The sequence below is a fragment of the Vulpes lagopus genome, chromosome X (assembly GCF_018345385.1).
Source record: "Vulpes lagopus strain Blue_001 chromosome X, ASM1834538v1, whole genome shotgun sequence".
Taxonomy (NCBI): domain Eukaryota; kingdom Metazoa; phylum Chordata; class Mammalia; order Carnivora; family Canidae; genus Vulpes; species Vulpes lagopus.
Window position 1 is genome coordinate 103,134,174 of NC_054848.1, and position 18,824 is coordinate 103,152,997.

Genomic DNA, 18,824 nt, shown 5'->3' on the forward strand with positions numbered 1-18,824 from the left:
TGCCTATATCTCTGCCTCTTTCTCTGTGTGTCTCTTATGAATAAATAAATAAAATCTTTAAAAAATAACTGACATTCCAAGAGTCAAAATAAAGCACACACCTTTGCTCTACTATTTGTATTTGACCTTGGGCAAGTCACTTATCCTCTTTGAACTTAGTTTCTCCATCTATAACAGGAGAGGCTGGACTTACCTGTAACTAAGAGCCGTGCCAACCCTGGCATTCAGTGCAACATTTCCTGGGGCCAGAGCAGGTGCTGACTATCTGTGACAAAGAAGAATCCTCAGTAGGCATTTTGGGAGCAGAAAGCTGTCTCTTGCTTCCTAGTGCATGTGCTCGCGTGTCTGGCATAACTCATTAGGTAGGTCCAATTTTCTAACAGTTGCATTTTTGCTTGTTTGATTTCTTGTCGGGACAAGTGTGCAATCTATTCTGTGAATGTAATTAAACAAACAGCTAGAGATTCTAGAGATTCTAGTTCTCTCCCAAGAAGGAAATACATTTTTATTGGGAGCGAGGTCCCCAGGGATACCTCTCAGGAGCTGATGACTGCCTGGCAGGAGAATCAGCCCTGTGATCAGGTGACTGCCTCCTCAGGTGTGCCCTGAGGAGTAACAGGAGGGGCGGGGCGGGGGGGGGGGTTGCAGTTTGCCTAGTCCAGTGCTTGTCACCATGCCTCCCTCTAATGCTCTCATTTAAAATGCATTCATTCATTATTTGCAGATTTCTCCCAGGTTGTAAAGAGGTTGGTGGTCTTGACAGATGCCAAAATGCCCCCCTGTGCTATCCATGGGCACAGGGATAGCACAGCTATCCTGTTGGTGGTCCCAACAGAGCATATGTGGCTAGCACAGCTTTAAAGAAGATTCAAGTTTGAATACCTTTAAGCAGAGAAATGTCTCACTTGTGAGCCATAGTCTTCACCATTCCCTTTTGTATTACAGAACACTGCTTAACTGTGCCCCTGGGATAGCTTAATGCGGGCAATTTATGCATATCCAGGTTTCTGCTCCTCACTTTGGTAGCTCTTCCTCAGTTGGGAGTTAGTTACTTGGAAAGTTGAGCCTAGAAATGGGGTACAGGTAGGAGCTGAGAGGTTTAAAGACACCTGATACGTTCCAATGCCTTCCTAAGTTCCAAGGAGGATTTTTATATCGAGATTAACCTGCTTACCCTACTTTAGCCCATCCTGAGGGTTTGAATCTCTACCCCTCGGGGACTGGACATGTTGCTCCCAATTGTGGGTAACTGCTAGCTCCAGTCAGAGGCTCGAACAGATTCTCCCAAATCCAGTCCTGGCTAGAGAAACAAATAACTGCCTGTGGCCCTGGCTACAGAAGTGTTTCTCAGGACTGGCCTTTGGCCCCAGAGAGAGGAAGATGAAAAAGGACGTTGAAAGATTGTTCCATGTTCAGTATCACTTGAACTTCTATTTAATTTCTCAGAGCTTGGAGAGAAGTCTCTGGAAATGCCTTGTGGACATAAGGTCAGATTTTCCTCGGAGTGAAGAGAACCCTTTTGGGTCACGTGCAAAAAGTTGTCTTTAGGCTCCCTGAACTGCTGAACCTGTTTTTCCAGCTCTCCACCTCCAAGTTCCCTCCAAGTCAGCCTGGAGAGACTTGACTGCAGATCAGCAGTCTGTTATGCAGCTTGTCTTGCTTCCCCAGCAGAGCTGCAGTTCAACTCCTGCTTTTGAGAGGCAGGTCCATAGGGGATGGGGAGAAGTGAGCCTGGAGCCGCTTGCAGGGAACTTGGCAATGACATCCGAATCTCAAACTTCATGACCTCTGTGCAGTCCCTGACTACTCCATTCCCTCAGTATTTTCTAGCCTCTTGCCTGGATAAGGCCAAGCACTGCTATTCCCCAGCACAGTAGGCCTAGAGGAACAGCTAGAAAGTTTGTCCTCAAGGATTGGCACCCTTCTCTATCTTCTAGCCCTGCTGTGATCCTTCCAAATTTTGCTCTCCAGCCCGTTTGTTCATCTGGAAAACATTCAGTGATGTTTCAGGAAGGCTGAAAACTGCGCAATACTTTTCATAAATTCTCACTGAGCTGGTTTCAATGACAGGGAAAAGTTTGAGATCTTCAGGATCAGAGTTCAACTCTTCAGGTAAACTTTCCTTTTTTTTTTTTTTTAAGATTTTAGTTATTTATTCATGAGAGACACAGAGAGAGTGGCAGAGACATAGACAGAGGAAGAAGACTCACTGTGGTGAGCTGGATGCAGGACTTGGGCTAAAGGCAGACGCTCAACCATTGAGCCACCCAGGCACCCTGCTAAGGTAAACTTTCACCCAATCCCGGTATGTATATTCATCAGGATTCCACCTCTGGCCACCCTTTCTTGTCACCCTTTGTGCCTCATGTACTATCCTTCCCTTCCATGATTCTAAGACATCGTGGATGGTAAGACATCGTTTCGATAATAGCTTTACTAAACTTCATTGCGAGATGCATTCTCATTTCAGAAATACTAAAAAGAGAAAAATGTTCCTTTAATGCAAAGAAGATATGGTACTGATGTAGGAAAGATGCTAGGGTTCGAAGCTGACATCCAAGAATGAATTCTTGAGACATCTTTGGTGCAAAAAGGTGGTTTTATTACAGTGCCGGGACAGGACCAAAAAACAGACTCTTAGCTCTAGAGAACACACTGGTGGTTACCAGAGGGGAGGGCGGGCAGAAAGAGCAGCACTGGGGTCAGGAGTCATCCATTATATACTTTCAAGTTGGGAGGGGGTTAGGGATAGTGTAAACCTCCCAGGTATTTTGGAAACAAGGTTTCCAGGCTCCTGAGGGGGCTAGCTATTCTTAGGAAACCTCATTTATTACTGTTTAGTAAAAACTAAGTCATGAGACCCTTCAGATGAATATTTGTAGGTTATATACTTGGGGGATGATTGCCAACACGTATCTTAGGTGGTAGAGGTAAAGGAAGTTTCCAAAGGAATTTCTATATGTTAAAGTAGACTCACAGGGGCCTGGGGGTGGGGGTTGGGCTAAGGTTGCCTTTTGCCCTTTAGTAAAGTGTCAACATTGAGGCAGCTGAGTCCCTAGAGGAATGTCACTCTGCTTGTTTCAAGGACTTGTCAATGGGCTGTAGGGAGTAAGGAAATTCAATAATCTCTCTTCTGCCTTTGTTTCCCACATCAGTATCACCCTTCTGCTGATAGCCCTGAACGTTTTTTTTAAGGTTTTATATATTTATTCATGAGAAACACACACACAGATGTAGGGAGAGGGGGAAGCAAGCTCCCCATGTGGATCCCGATGTGGAACTAGATCCCAGGACCCCGGGATCATGCCCTGAGCAGAAGGCAGATAGGCAGATGCTCAACCACTGAGCCACCCAGGTGCCCCAGCCCTAAACTTTTAAAAAAGTTTTTATTTCAATGCCAGTTATCACAGTGTTATATTAGTTTCAGGTGTACAATGTAGTGATTCTATAATTCTATATATCACCTGGTGCTCATCACAAGTGCCCCCCTTAGTCCCTATCACCTATTTCACCCATCCCCCCACTGCCCTCCCCTCTGGTAACCACCAGTGTGTTCTCTAGAGTTAAGAGTCACCATTCTTGGGTATGCAATGGGAATTAAGACCCATAAAGTTGGTACTTTGATGGAATTTGCCCTTCTAATGGTTAAAAGCAGGTAATAACTAAGAACAAGAATCAACCAATAATAGTAATCATAATAATTGCCATGCAGAGAATAAACCCCACTTCCAGAATGGAGAGTGACTGGAGGAGGGGGATGTTGTAATGAGGGTGGTTAGCAAAGATGTTTCTGGTGAGAAAATATTTAAGCAGAGATCAGAATTATCAAAAAGCAGGCAGCTGTGGGGTGACCCGAGGAAGAGCAGTCTTCATGGAGGAAATAACAAATGTCACGGTCTTGAGGTGGGAACATGTCTTGGCATGTTTGTGGAACACGAAAAAGTCCATGTGACTGAAGGGCAGTGAGCAGTAGTGGTTGTAGGGGAAGAGTATAAGAAGTTTGGGTTTTATTCTAAGTATTTTTGTATAGGCATTATTAATGATAGCTAAAAGGTAGAAAGAACTGAAATGTCCAACCACTGATGAATGGATAAGCAACATATGGAGGAACAAAGTGCTGATAACAGCCACTTTGAAAACATGATGCTAAGTGAAAAAAGTCAGACACAAAAGTTCACATATTGTATGACACCAATTAGATGAAATGTCCAGAGTAGAGAAATCTATAGAGATTGCAAGTAGATTAAGTGGTTGCTTAGGGCCAGGGCAGGGGGAAATATGGGGGTGATAGCAAAAGTGTTCAGGGTTTCTTTTTGAGGTGATGAAAATGTTCTAAAATCTACTGTGGTGAAGGTTACCAAATCTGTGGATATACTGAAAACCATTGAATTGTACACTTTAAGTGGGTGAACTATATGGTTTATGGATTATATCTCAATAAAACTTGAGTTCCCTCTGCTTGTGGTATAGACAAGAAAATAGGCCTCTGCTTGATTGTTCGATTCTTTTAGGGCTCCCATTCTTGTGCCTAAAAAACATTTGTTTCACATATTTTGTCCAGTTTTCTGGTTGCTTGTGGTGGGGCAGCAAGTTTGGTACCAATTACTTCACCATGGTAGAAGTAGAAGCCCTCTCCAAGTATTATTATTTTTTCAAAGTCTTAACTTTCTTTTTTCTTTTTTTCCAAAATGTTTATTTATTTATTTGAGAGAGAAAGAGAGACGAGTAAGCAGTGGGGAGGGGCAGAAGGAGAGAATCTTGAAGCAGATTCCCCGCCGAGCATGAAGCCTAACGTGAGGCTCAATCTCAGGACCCTGAGATCATGACTTGAGCTGAAATCAAGAGTCCGATGGTTAACTGGTTGAGCCCCCCCAGGTGCCCCTCAAAATATTATTTTTAAAGCACATTCCTAACCCTTTATTGATTTTCTTATGTTCAAATCATATCTACTCAAAAATCAAGGAATGCTATCTCCTTGATGCAACCTTTCATATACCTTTCAGACAGAAGCAATCTGTCTCTCCCTTGTTCACCAGAGTGCATTTAGGCATTCCTTCATTTACTCAGCATAAAGCTAAACAGTCATATAATAAGTACTTTCTGTGTTCTGGACACAGTGATAAACTCTGAGGATACAGAAATACAAAGTTGCTCTTCTTTAAAAACTCACATTTCATCAAGAATGGAAGACCATATTGTGATAATATTGTGGAAGGACGCCAAGTCCACTGGAAGAATTGAGATACAGAGGGTTTCTCCATAGAATGGATAATAGCTGGGAGAGGCAGAAGGGAAGAATGTTTCAGATAGAAGGAATAGCATGTACTCTTAGCACTTTTTACTTTGTATTCTCAGTGTCTGTGCAAATCTGACCCACACCGTTACTTCCAGTCTCCATTGCCTGATAAGCTCTTGGAGCCCAGGGATCATGTTTTATTTATCACATCCCCTTCCTCAGTATACACTGTTCATGGTGTGCAGCATATAGTAACTATTTAGTAAATATCTGAGGTACAAAACTGGAATAGCTTATTTTATCATGACTGAGCTATTGTCAGAAAATGACTTGGAAATGCCAAATGCTCTCACACTGGGTACACCACTAGGTTCCAGGGAGAGATTCACTGCTCCCCTGAGCCTCTCTGTTCCCGAGGACATAAAGGCATCCTTTCTTGAGCATAAAGAAAGAAACATCTCCTATACTCAGCAGAGAAATGGTATCCACACTTTGGCTACTTCAGAATTTGCAATGGCTTTAGAAATTCCCTGGAGAGATCTGTAAAGCATGTCTTCAGGAAGCTCTCAAACAGGCATACTGTCCTAGGTCAAAATGAATCTGTTGAACAGGACTGATAATCTGACTACACAGATCAATTTCTGCATTTCTGTCCTAATTTTCTACCTGATTGCCTAAATCCTTAGCTTGGTTTCTGACATGACTTCAGTGTATGTGTAATATTCATGCTTGTTGGCACCCCAGTGGCAACCAGCATTCTGATTGGTGTGTCGCACTAGAAAGGGGGCTGTATACCTGGGTTCTGGTTTCAGCTCTGCAAGTCACATCACCTCTCTGAGTCTCTTTCAAAGTGATGATAACACTTCAAAGCTCATTACTTCCGTTCATACCTCACATTTGATGTGAAAGTGTCTTTAAATCATATAAAGTGCTGGGGCACCGGGGTGGCTCAGTTGGTTGTCAGCCTTTGGCACAGGTCATGATCCCAGGATCCTAGATGGCAGGGAGCCTGCTTCTCTCTCTCCTCCCCTCTTCCCCCTCTCTCTTTCTTTCAAATAAATAAAAAATCTTTAAAAAAATCATATAAAGAGCTTCAAGATGTTTGAGGATTGATTATGTATATTAATATGTATTATAAATACCACAATTATTATATCTTTATGCATATATTATATATTATAATTTAATATATGATTATATCATATTATATGATATGATGTATATAATACAGTATATAGTATATAATATATATTACATTATTGTTATATATATCTTACATATATTATATATACATATTTATATATTTGTTTGTACATACATATATAATATATACATATAAATGTATTATATATTTATGAATTAAATATAATTTAAATATTATATATTTATATATTATATTAATATAAATTATATTTAATTTATAAATATAAATATTTATAATTATATTTAGTATATAATAATATAATATGTATAATATATATTTTTATAATATACACAAAATATATATAATAAATAATATAAAATATATAGTGTGTAATGATATAATTTAATATATGGTTGTAAAATTGTTAATATTATATATTATTATCTTATATATAAATCGTATATCATTAAGCATTAAATATGATATACAATTATGTTATTATAAATATTATCATATATAATTAATTCTATTAATTATTATATAATTATTATATGTTAATTATGTATCAGTAATTATATATTAATTACAAACTATATAAAATGATGATTATAATATAACACATGTAGTATATAACATAGTATATATAATATGTAATTATATATAACAATAGTATGTAGTAATATTAATAACATATAATGATATAATATTCTAATAATGAAAATAATATATATTTATATATAGGCATTAGTAGAAACACCATAGTGTGGTAGAAAAATTAGTTGCCTTCTGGTTGTGACTTTATATAAATTAGCTTTGTACCCTTCAGCAAGTCATTTTTTTCCTTTGAACCTTAGTTTCTTCATCTCTACATTAGGCCATTTTTGATTATCTTAACTGAAATACTATTGTCCTGTGGCATACATACTGCTTGCTGTTAGGATATGAAGTCCAACCTTTTCAGATGTCCAGATGCTGCTTAGCTATTGAGGTCCAACCTTTTAGCCTTTTACATGATCACCTAAAGCTCCAAAAAGGAGGATGGAAAGTGGGAGGTTGAGGCACATATGACTAAATCTACTGACCTGAAAACCCAAAGATCCAGCTAAGAATGACAAGGTAGACCTGTCTAGGAAGGAGAAAGGAGTGATTCTGAAAGTTAGGTTCGGAAGCTCTATTTTCTTTATCTGGAGATGTAGGGTACAATATCCAAGATGGAAGACTGGAATGCTTATGTCCAAACTTGCCGCACACAAGCAAGGGAATTACGTTAAGGCCATCACCAAAATAATGGGCAAAGTTTACTGGAGGCTTCCCCACACAGATGTGAATAATCTAGTGACACTGTTGTGAGGAGCATGGAGAGGGCCAGCTAGAGTCTGTCCCTGTGACAGAATTCCCGGAAATCACATTTCTCAGAAGGAATGACTATTGGAAATTTTGATGGTGACGAGAAGCATTGGAAGTGGCACCAACAGCAACAATAAAAAAAACAACACATGAAGCAGACAATAAGGCAACATCGCTCAGCAATGGGGGAACCTTCGTGCTGTGCCTGTAAAATATTATCCACTGTATCTTTGCCCTCTCTCCAAGCTCCCAGCCATCTGGAAATGTCATTGCTTAAGTTTTGTGTTCCACCATTAGTTAAAGTCAGAATCCTTTGATCTGTTCTGTTCACTAGATCCTATATCATGACATACAAAACTCCTGACAACTATATTTTCATTAAATTTGTTTTCTGGGGTTTTAGCCATTGCACTAAAATCCAATCCCAATATACCACTAATTAAAAAAAAAAACTGTTATCAGTGTGCTCTTACAGTTACTATAACAGTAAAAATTGCACTCAACAGCATTATTATAATCTTCACTTATTTAGAGGTTATATTTGGTTCATGTTGTAGAGCCAAGGAAGCAAAGAAGTAAATAAAATTATTGCCATCAACATTACTGCAATTTTTTCTATCCTTAAAACCTGCCACCAGTGATACATATGACAACAGATTGCCTGTAAACACATAAAAGCCCTTCTCGGAAAATGTGGGCTTTTGTTTCCATCATGGTGAAACCTAGGTTCCTTGATAGGATAATTGATGACAAAGATGGTAGGAAAGGATGAAAAGGCCTACCATTGTGCACTCTACACCAGCACCCTGTAGACATGTGAGCATGAACAGTGGCCTGACTTCTCTTAGCTTCCCAAGACCTAGTGACCCAGACAACAATTAGCTATGGCAAGAACAAGTGGGTGATGGAATCTTGCCCACTCTTAATCTTTCATTTTACAAAATAATCCTTTGGCTGGAAGTTTAATGGGATAGTGAATTGACTCAAGTTTTTATCCCTGTTACATTTACTTGTTAGTCTTAGTTCCCATGATTCCTGAGCAGCTGAGTGGACATCATTTGGTACTCCTTCCTATACACCTGCAGTGGAGCAGTGATCATCTGTATGGAGATGGCTAGTTTGGGGAATTGATTTTTGGGTAAACCAACAAGAATTGGGCTATTCCACACAGAAAAGAAAGTCAGTAAATACTAATGCAAGAGTCCAGAAGGCTAGTGGCAACATGAGGGTTGTAGTATCAGTGGGAGACAGCCAGTGGAAAACAAATCAGTGAGTCCTATTGGGTCTTCAGTCATAGCATTGCAGGTAGTAGATGCATGGTGTGTGGGTTCATTGGGTTGGCCATCGTCCCTGAGCATCCAAAAACCTTCTTATTTCAATTCAGTGTATCTACTGCCTGGCAAGTGTCCACTCACCAGACATAACATAAGGACTTCAGGAAGGAAAAAAAGAGGCTCATTTTGAATGAAGTCCTTTTCACTGTTTTTTTTCTCAAGAGTAAAACCTATGAATCAATACCTTAGTTCTCAACCTGCCCATTTTTCTCTCCATCCCCAAACTTGTTTCAGGTTCGATAACTAAATCAATAACCTTTTTTTTGGTGGAATGGCCCTTTATTTTGAAAGGCTCTCTTACACTTAAACTCTTAGGGACTTATAAAATATTTATTTCTACTTCATATTCTTTTCAGAGAAAAAAATGGATCAAAAAGAGCTAAGCAGTCATAAAGCCAAGAAAAATGAAAACCCATTTTCCTCCTATCCTGTTGAGGCCCCTGAGAAATGGATTTAGAAACCTTGTCACAGGGCTTTCATAGAGTTGACTCTAGGTAAAGTTTTTATTAGACCTGGCTCACAAATATTGAAACCCAAAGGGCGGGGAATGGATTAGAGCATTAAACAATTTTCAAATGTATGCCAAGAAAATAATCTGTAGATGTGTGAATGATGTGACTTTGTGTAGAGAGGTGAATATATAAGCTTTAAATATAGATGCAGGATAAGTTAATCAGTATAAGAAAGATATGCTCTGCATGGCAGTCTAGATTTAGGAGTAGTCAAAGGCTTTAAGACAAATTTGGTGATATTTGGCTTTGAGCCCCACATAAACTATAACCATCATAGGCCTCTCATTTTCCCCTTATAACCCATGGGGCTCCTTGGCGAAACAGTTACTCTGTAGTTTTACTCTTGCTTTGCTGGTCACTACTTTGCAGTACTACTTCCCAGGTTCTATTTCACCACTCTCAATGTCAGAGGACAATTATTGTCCCTCAGTGATTTCAGATTCCTTGGTCAAAATGGATTGTCTAGCATTTGAGAGACTACAAATTTAAGCTCCTTCAGTCTGCCCTTCACCCCCAAGGGTACTTACTTCTCAACATAGTGGTCTTCTTTGAGGAATATTGGATCAGTTCACCATGAACTGGGGACACTTTGGTGGCACCTAGCCATGCTAGTCTGGGAATATTCCTTCCATCTTATTTGATCTGGAACCATAATATGTTTGGACTTTTTTTTTTGGACTTAAAAAAAGATTTTATTTATTTATTCATGAGACACACACACACACACACAGAGAGATTGAGAGAGAGAGAGAGAGAGGCAGAGACACAGGCAGAGGGAGAAACAGGCTCCAGGCAGGGAGCCCGACACAGAACTCGATCCCGGGTCTCCAGGATCATGCCCTGGGCTGAAGGCGGTGCTAAACTGCTGAGCCACCAGGGCTGCCCACGTTTGGACTTTCTGACCTCATAGCAAGTGATCTGACTTCTATGGATACCATTCCATCTTCCTTCCAGTGATCTTGTTGAAAAGTCTTTTTGTGAATTACTCTTCAGTGTCTATATCCCCTTCCCTATCTGTTCCAGGGAATAGATTATAATTCAGTATCCACTTGGCTGTCCCTAATATCCTCACATTACTAATGTTAGTTTTTAAATCAGGCCAACAAAAGGGCCTTGCTGTAGATTCCCCATTCTGCCACTTTTACAATCCCTATAACGTTTTCACATTTACCCAAGTTCTTCCACTTACATTATGACCTTGAGAGCATTCTTTTAATCTCAACACCCACTGTGAACCCAGCTCTTTGGCATGACTCAAATATTTGCTAAATGAATCAATCGGGATCCCTGGGTGGCGCAGCGGTTTGGCGCCTGCCTTTGGCCCAGGGCGCGATCCTGGAGACCCAGGATCGAATCCCACATCAGGCTCCCGGTGCATGGAGCCTGCTTCTCCCTCTGCCTATGTCTCTGCCTCTCTCTCTCTCTGTGACTATCATAAATAAATAAAAATTTTAAAAAAATAAATGAATCAATCAATGATAAAATAATGGAAGAAGGGAATGATTGAAACAGATTTCTAAATGCCAAACAGTACTGAGCAGGCCTAGAAGTGAACCAGGACAATGGCTCACTTTGGGGTTCATCCTTCCCTATCCTTCTGTTTTTGTCTGTTTTTTTAAACCATGGTACAGATAGCCCTGATCAAACTCCTGGTTAAGAGGTATGCTGTTTCAAAGTTGACAGTGTTGCTGGCAAATTAAAAGTTTTCTTGATCCAAATCATCAGCCACTCTGTCAGTCTTGAATTTGAGACCATAATCACTCCCTGAATTCAAGATAGCCACGGACTGTGACTCCCACGTTTCACCGCTGGTTTACAGTGCCAAGCCTAGGGGACTAGAATACTAGATTAGAAATATGGCAAAAGAGAATTATGACAAGGTCAATTTCACTCTATGTACTGATCCCATACCCTGATTATTCTACCATCTCTTTATAAAGACCACTGAGTTCAGGCTGAAGAGAAGCAAAGGGATATTTATCATCTCAGCCTAATTTCCTGAGGGCCAGAGAGATGTGGACCTCATGCTTTTCTGCTATTTTGACTTCTTCCAGACACATCATAGCTTCTGAAGCACCAGGGGTAAATTCAGATTGTTGATGAAGTCAGAAAATAGAAAACAAGCCTTATCATAATAATATAATAGCATGTTTACCCAAGAATTACTTACCCTGTATGTTTGGGCAACGTCTGCTCAATATTCACTTCCTCCTTTAAAAAAGAAATTTTTGGGGGGATCCCTGGGTGGCGCAGGGGTTTGGCGCCTGCCTTTGGCCCAGGGCGCGATCCTGGAGACCCGGGATCGAATCCCACGTCAGGCTCCCAGTGCATGGAGCCTGCTTCTCCCTCTGCCTGTGTCTCTGCTTCTCTCTCTCTCTCTCTCTCTCTCTGTGTGTGACTATCATAAAAAAAAAAAAGAGTCTGTTTCTTTAAAAAAATAAAAAAGAAATTTTTTTGTATATGTTTTTTTGGAGTTCGACCTGCCAACATATAGTATAACACCTAGTGCTCATCCCATCAAGTGCCCCCCTCAGTGCCTGTCACCCAATCACCCCATCCCCCTGCCCACCTCCCCTTCCACTACCCCTTGTTCGTTTCCCAGAGTTAGGAGTCTCATGTTTTGTCACCCTCTCTGATTTTTCCCACTCATTTTCTCTCTTTTCCGCTATGATCCCTTTCACTCTTTTTTATATTCCCCGTATGAGTGAAACCATATGATGATTGTCCTTCTCCGATTTACTTATTTTACTCAGCATAATACCCTCTAATTCCATCCACATCGAAGCAAATGGTGGGTATTTGTCGTTTCTAATGGCTGAGTAATATTCCATTGTATATATAGACCACATCTTCTTTATCCATTCATCTTTCGATGGACACCGAGTTTCCTTCCACAGTTTAACTATTGTGGACAATGCTGCTATAAACATTGGGGTGCAGGCGTCTCAGCTTTTCACTGCATCTGTATCTTTTTTAAAAAAGATTTTATTTATTTATTCTTGAGAGACAGAGAGAGAGAGACAGAGAGACAGAGAGAGAGAGGCAGAGACATGGGAGAGGGAGGAGCAGGCTCTATGCAGGGAGCCCAACGTGGGACTCGATCCCGGGACTCCAGGATCACTCCTTGGGCCGAAGGCAGGTGCTAAACCGCTGAGCCACCCGGGCTGCCCACTGCATCTGTATCTTTGGTGTAAATCCCCAGTAGTGCAATGGCTGGGTGGTAGGGTAGCTCTATTTTTAACTCTTTCAGGAACCTCCACACAGTTTTCCAGATTAAAAATATTTTTAAAAGATGTTATTTATGTATTCATGACAGACACACAGAGAGAGGCAGAGAAATAGGTCAAACGCAAAACCTCAACTACTGGGCCACCATGTGCCCTCTTACTTTTTTCTTAACAGAACTCTTTATTCAGTACTCTTTATTCAGCCTCCCCTGCAGCTTAAAGGGTCACCTTTCAAAGTTCTAGATTGTTAAATGGAAACAGATGTCTAAGATATAAGGCTACTGAGAAAGCTGTTTTCCTTCTATGAAGATAGAAACTCTGCTATCATACACATTTTTGCCTTTGCTCTTTTCCCCTTTTCCTTGTTGGGGAAAATGAATGCAGTGCCTAGAGCTACAGCAGCTATCTTAAACCCAGAGGGAAAATAAGCCAAATAGCATGAATGGCAGAAAAAGAAGATTGGAGTCTGGACTGATCTTGAGCAATGAAACCAATCCCAGGCCAACCACCAAACTCCTTGTGAGGGGAGAAGGAGAAAAAACCATTACTTGCAGCCAAACACCCATAAGTGGGATCTGTGTCTTTCAGTCTAGGAGCCAAAGGGCCCTTATCAAGGTCCATCTGTACTATGTGAAGTTCTCATCTTTTCTCTCCAGTAGAGAAGGCCCCGTCAGGTGTTTCCACGACTGTCTCAGTTAGTTTGTCCCTCTTTTCATTCTCCTTCTTTAACACGTAGTTGGGGTCTTAACTGAAGGAGGTTGAGAGGCACATGTTTTCATCCCGCAGATGGAGCCCACTCTGATGTTGAGGGGCAGCTAACCCCAACCTAATAGGGGCGGACTTCCATGATCTTGGGCAAGGTGAAAAAATAGTGATTCAAAAGAGAAGGTACTGCCTGTAGAAATAGTTTGTGTTGGCGTGTTCAGTGTTTTAAGACATTTGAATCCATGGCCAATAATGAAACATCAGAACATTTTTCATAATCTCTGAATTTCCAGCATCTCCTGAAAAATTCAAAAAACTGACAGCCTTGGGCCCTCATGGTTACAGTTGACTAAAGCAGCAACGTCTCCATTTAGAAGGGAGCATGTGCTTTGCAGATGAGCTCCTTCCCCAGCCCTCTTCAACATGGTGCCCTGGCTGCTCACTGACTTCCCTGTGGCTGGTGGCAGGGGCTGAGCTGCGCAGGGGGGTGGGTGGGTGATGGGGTGGTGGTGGTGGGGGGTGGTGGGGGTGGTGGTGAGGGGGGTGGGGGGTGGTGTGCACATGGCTGCATCTTCAACATGGGGTAAACAGGTTTGTCAAAACTTAACTATATATTTTCAGTGACTACATTTTATTGTCTTCAAGTTATACTTTAAAAAGTTGTTTTGGAAAAGGACAGAATGTTGAATAGCATAGATGGCAAGCGTGCCTGTCCATCTTAGTAAACATTTGATGTATCAAATGTTAATCATGTCTAATTTATTGGCCCATAAAAAGGACAAAAATAAAATAAATATCGGATCAAATGGTAGGTAAATTGTTATTGTGGTTGGAAGGGATGGGAAGAGGGTTGCTTGGTGTTAGAATGTACTAATATCCATGTTTTGTTTGGGAGAAAGAGTAAAGTATTATTTTTTTTAAGATTTTATTTTTTAAAAGTAATCTCTACTCAGTTTTGGGCTCGAACTCACAACCCAGAGATCAAGAGCCAGCCAGGCACCCCATAAAGTATTATTTTTAACTTTAAGCTGTGTTATGAAACAAAACTTTATTTTTAAAAAGATTTTATGTATTTATTCATGAGATACACAGAGAGAGGGATAGAGAGGCAGAGACACAGGCAGAGGGAGAAGCAGGCTCCATGCCGGGAACCTGACGTGGGACTCGATCCCAGGTCTCCAGGGTCATGCCCCGGGCCAAAGGCAGGTGCCAAACCGCTGAGTCACCCAGGGATCCCCTGAAACAAAACTTTAATTACTGTTCAGAGAATACTGTGTGACGTATAAATTACAAAGTGTTACAGGAAAAGAAAATGGAATATGGAAATACAAGAATTTTGTTGTAACTTAATCAGGGTTGGGGAGAGAATTAGAGGGAGTTATATAAAAAATAGTTAAACAGTGATAAAACCAGTAAGATGATAGAGACAAGTCTAAGTATACCAATAATCTCAATAAGTAAACACCTCCAGGAAGGATTGAAATAATAGATTATCAAAAAATACACCAGGAAAAACAAAGATGCAGGCAAAACCTTAAACAAAAAGAAAGCTTGGATAGCAGTATTACTAAAAAATAAAAGACAACTTAGACAAAAAGCATTATTAATATTTTTTAAATATTTTATTTATTTATTCATGAAAGACAGAGAGAGAGGCAGAGATATAGTTAGATGAATCAGGCTCCGAGCCTGATGTGGGACTTGACTCCAGGACTCCAAGATCACAACCTAAGCCAAAGGCAGACGCTCAGCCACTGTGCCACCCAGGTGCCCTCAAAAGCATTATTATAGATAGAAAGGGTAACTGCAAAATAAAAAGCTAATTTGACTCAAAATATATAGCAATTCTTAGCTTGTTTTCACAAGTATATGAACTTGAAAAGGCAGTAATGGAAAGCCAGAGAAAGAAAAATCCATAGAAAACAAATAACAAAATGGCAGACATAATGCCTACCTTATCAGTAATTATATTAAATGTAAGTGAGTAAGCATGCCCAACAAAAAGTAGAAGTTAGCAGAATGGGTTAAAAAATATACAATTCAATGATATGCTGTCTATAAAAAAACAAACACTAAACTCAAAGACACAAATAGATCAAAAATAGGATACATCAATAACCTAGATGTAAGAGCGCAAATTATAAAACCCTTCAATGAAGATATAGAAATAAATCTTTGTGACTGGGGTAGGTAATAGTTTCTTGGAGATGACACCAAAAGCACAATGTCAAGAAAAAGGAGTATCTAAATTGGACTTCATCAAAATTAAAAACCTTTCTGCTTTAAATGATGCTATCAATAAAGTGAAAGTAAACCCACGGAATGAGAATAAGAGAAAATATTTGCAAATTTTATTTCTTGTAATACTTGTATCCTGAATATATAAACAATTCTCACAATTCAGTGTTAAAAACAAATAAATCAATAATAAACTTTTGGCTTCTGGTTCCCTGTGTAGTAATCCTGAAAGTCACTACTCCATCTTAGCAACAGATAAAAAGCTAATCAGGTGAAAAAGTTAACTTTTTTTTATAAAAAAGTATTTTAAAGATTTACTTAATTATTTTAGAAAGAGAGAGAGAGAGCACAGGAGTGGAGGGAGGGGCAGAAGGAGAGAGAATCCCAAGCCGACTCTGCTGAACCTGGAGTCCCACTCCTATGACCCTCAGGACAGAACCTGAGACAAAACCTAAAGTTGGATGTCTGGGCAACCCCGGTGGCCCAGCGGTTTAGCGCCTGCCTTCGGCCCGGGGCGTGATCCTGGAGACCCAGGATGGAGTCCTGCGTCAGGCTTCCTGCATGGAGCCTGCTTCTCCCTCTGCCTGTCCCTGCCTCTCTCTCTGTGTGTGTCTCTCATGAATAAATAAGTAAAACCTTAAAAAAAATTTTTTTAAAAGTTGGATGTCCAACCAACTGCACCACCGAGTCCCATGAAAAAGTCAACTCTTCTTATGTATGGAAGAGAGGTAAGGACAAGGGGCAAACTGCTGCCCCCACGATTGAAGAGACAAAAAGGCAAAAATTAGAAACACAACTTCCTAGAGCAGACTCACGGGTGACACTGCTGTAGGAAGCAGTGCCAGGGTTTGAAAATCTGAACTGTAATGGACGAATTGCTGGAGGCTCAGTGTAGAGCAGTCTGAGAGTTAAAAAGTCCAGAGGAATCTAGTCATAGAGGGGGCTCCATACTTTTGTGAGTTTTACACCCAGGAGTTCAAGCAGATTTTCACAGAAAATGTTGGAGAAAAAGTGCTATGTGCTTCTGATGGGGGCAGAGGAAAAACAACCATTTTGAAATATGCCAGACATTCTGTTTTTCTTAACAAGGCCTGCCCTCAGGGCAACTAGTTAGCAAGAACCTAACCTGCTGGCATATTATCAGAGCCTAACTGATCTGGGTGGATGGAAATACCCAGCCACAGCCCCATCTAGGGAACCTGTTCCACCTAAGTGGGGTGAGGTACGAGGAAGCACTTGTGGAGTTCACAGTCATGAGGTATGGGCTCCTTGAAAGACTGAGAATTAATCATAAGACTACAGAATGCTTCCCCTCCCCTCACACTCCTTCACAGTATTACTATACGGCTTATTTGCCACAGTTTTTTTTTTTCCTGGTACCTTATGTCTCAATAGAAAAAAGAATTACAAGGCATAACAAAAGGCAAAATACACAATTTGAAGTGACAGAGTAAACAGAACCAAACATGGCAGGGATGCCTGTATGGCTCAGTGGTTGAGCGTCTGCCTTTGGCTCCGGTCCTGATCCCGGGGTCCTGGGATCAAGTCATGAATCGGGCTCCCTGCAGGGAGCCTGCTTCTCCCTCTGCCTACGTCTCTGCCTCTCTCTCTGTGTCTCTCATGAATAAATACAATCCTTAAAAAAAAAGAAAGAACCAAGCATTGCAGCAATGTTGGAATTATCAGATGAGGAATTAAAAATTTTTTTTAAAGATTTTATTTATTTATTCATAAGAGACACACAGAGAGAGGCAGAGACGTAGGCAGAGGGAGAAGCAGGCTCCATGCAGGGAGCCTGATGTGGGACTCTACCCTGAGACCGCAGGATCACACCCTGAGCCAAAGGCAGATGCTCAAACTCTGAGCCACCCAGGCGTTACCAGATGAAGAATTTAAAACAACAGTGAATAATACTATACTAAAGGCTCTAATAGATAACATGGGCAGCATACAAGAACAGATGGGCAATGTAAACAGAGATAGAAATTCTAAGCAAGAGCCAAAAAGAAATGCTAGAGATTAAAAAAAAAATGGTAACAGAAATCAAGAATGCCTTTGATGGGTTTTTTAGTAGACTGGACACAGCTGAGGAAAGAATTTTTGAGCTTGAGCGTATCTCAGAAGAAACTTCCAAAATTGAAAATCTCAAAGAGAACAAAGACCCTCCCCCCAAAAAAAGGAACAAAATATCTCAGGACTAAGGGACAGCTATAAAAGGTGTAATATGCAGGGGGTGCCTGGGTGGCTCAGTTGGTTAAGCAGCTGACTCTTTTGACTCAGGTCATGATCTCAGGGGCATGAGATCGAGCCCCATGTCAATCTCCATGCTTAGCATGGAGTCTGCTTGGGATTCTCTCTCTCCGTCTTCCCCTCTCCCTGTGCTTTATCACTTTCTCATAAATAAATAAATAAATAAATAAATAAATAAATAAATAAATAAATCTTTTTTTTTTAAAGGTGGAATATGCAGAATGGCAATACCAGAAGGAGAAGAAAGACAGGAAAGAATAGAAGAAATATTTGAAATATAATGGCTACATATTTCTTCAAATTAATGTCACACCAAACTGTAGATCACAGAAGCTTAGAGAACACTAAGCAGGATAGATGCCTGAGAAAAGACACCTGGGCATCTTATTTTCAAACTCTAGAAAGTCAAAGATAAAGAAAAAATCCTGAAAGAATCCAGAGGGAAAAAACACCTCACTTATCGAAGAGCAAGGATACAAATTACATCTGACTTCTCAGAAAGCACACAAGCTTGAAGAGGGGAGTACAACATTTAGTGTTGGGAGAAAAAGCCCATCAACCTAGAATTCTGTGCCCTGTGATATTTTAAATATTTTTTTTAAATTTTTATTTATTTATGATAGTCACACAGGGAGAGAGAGAGAGGCAGAGACACAGGCAGAGGGAGAAGCAGGCTCCATGCACCGGGAGCCCGAAGTGGGACTCGATCCCGGGTCTCCAGGATCGCGCCCTGGGCCAAAGGCAGGTGCTAAACCGCTGCGCCACCCAGGGATCCCCCTGTGCCCTGTGATATTAAACTTCAAAAGTGAAGGAGAAATAAATACTTTCTTG

The 18,824-nt window shown here is 40.5% G+C and overlaps 1 long non-coding RNA gene across 2 annotated transcripts in view; it reads left to right on the forward strand.

The window, feature by feature from the left end:
* Positions 1 to 18,615, forward strand: part of LOC121482268 — a 46,591-nt gene extending 27,976 nt beyond the window's left edge. The window contains exon 3 of one of the 2 annotated variants that reach the window (XR_005985580.1): positions 18,201 to 18,615. This is a non-coding gene — a long non-coding RNA (uncharacterized LOC121482268). Of the gene's footprint in view, positions 1 to 177; positions 559 to 18,200 lie in introns of those variants that run through there. The other variant, XR_005985581.1, reaches the window with a different exon arrangement.
* The last annotated feature ends 209 nt before the right edge of the window (positions 18,616 to 18,824 follow it).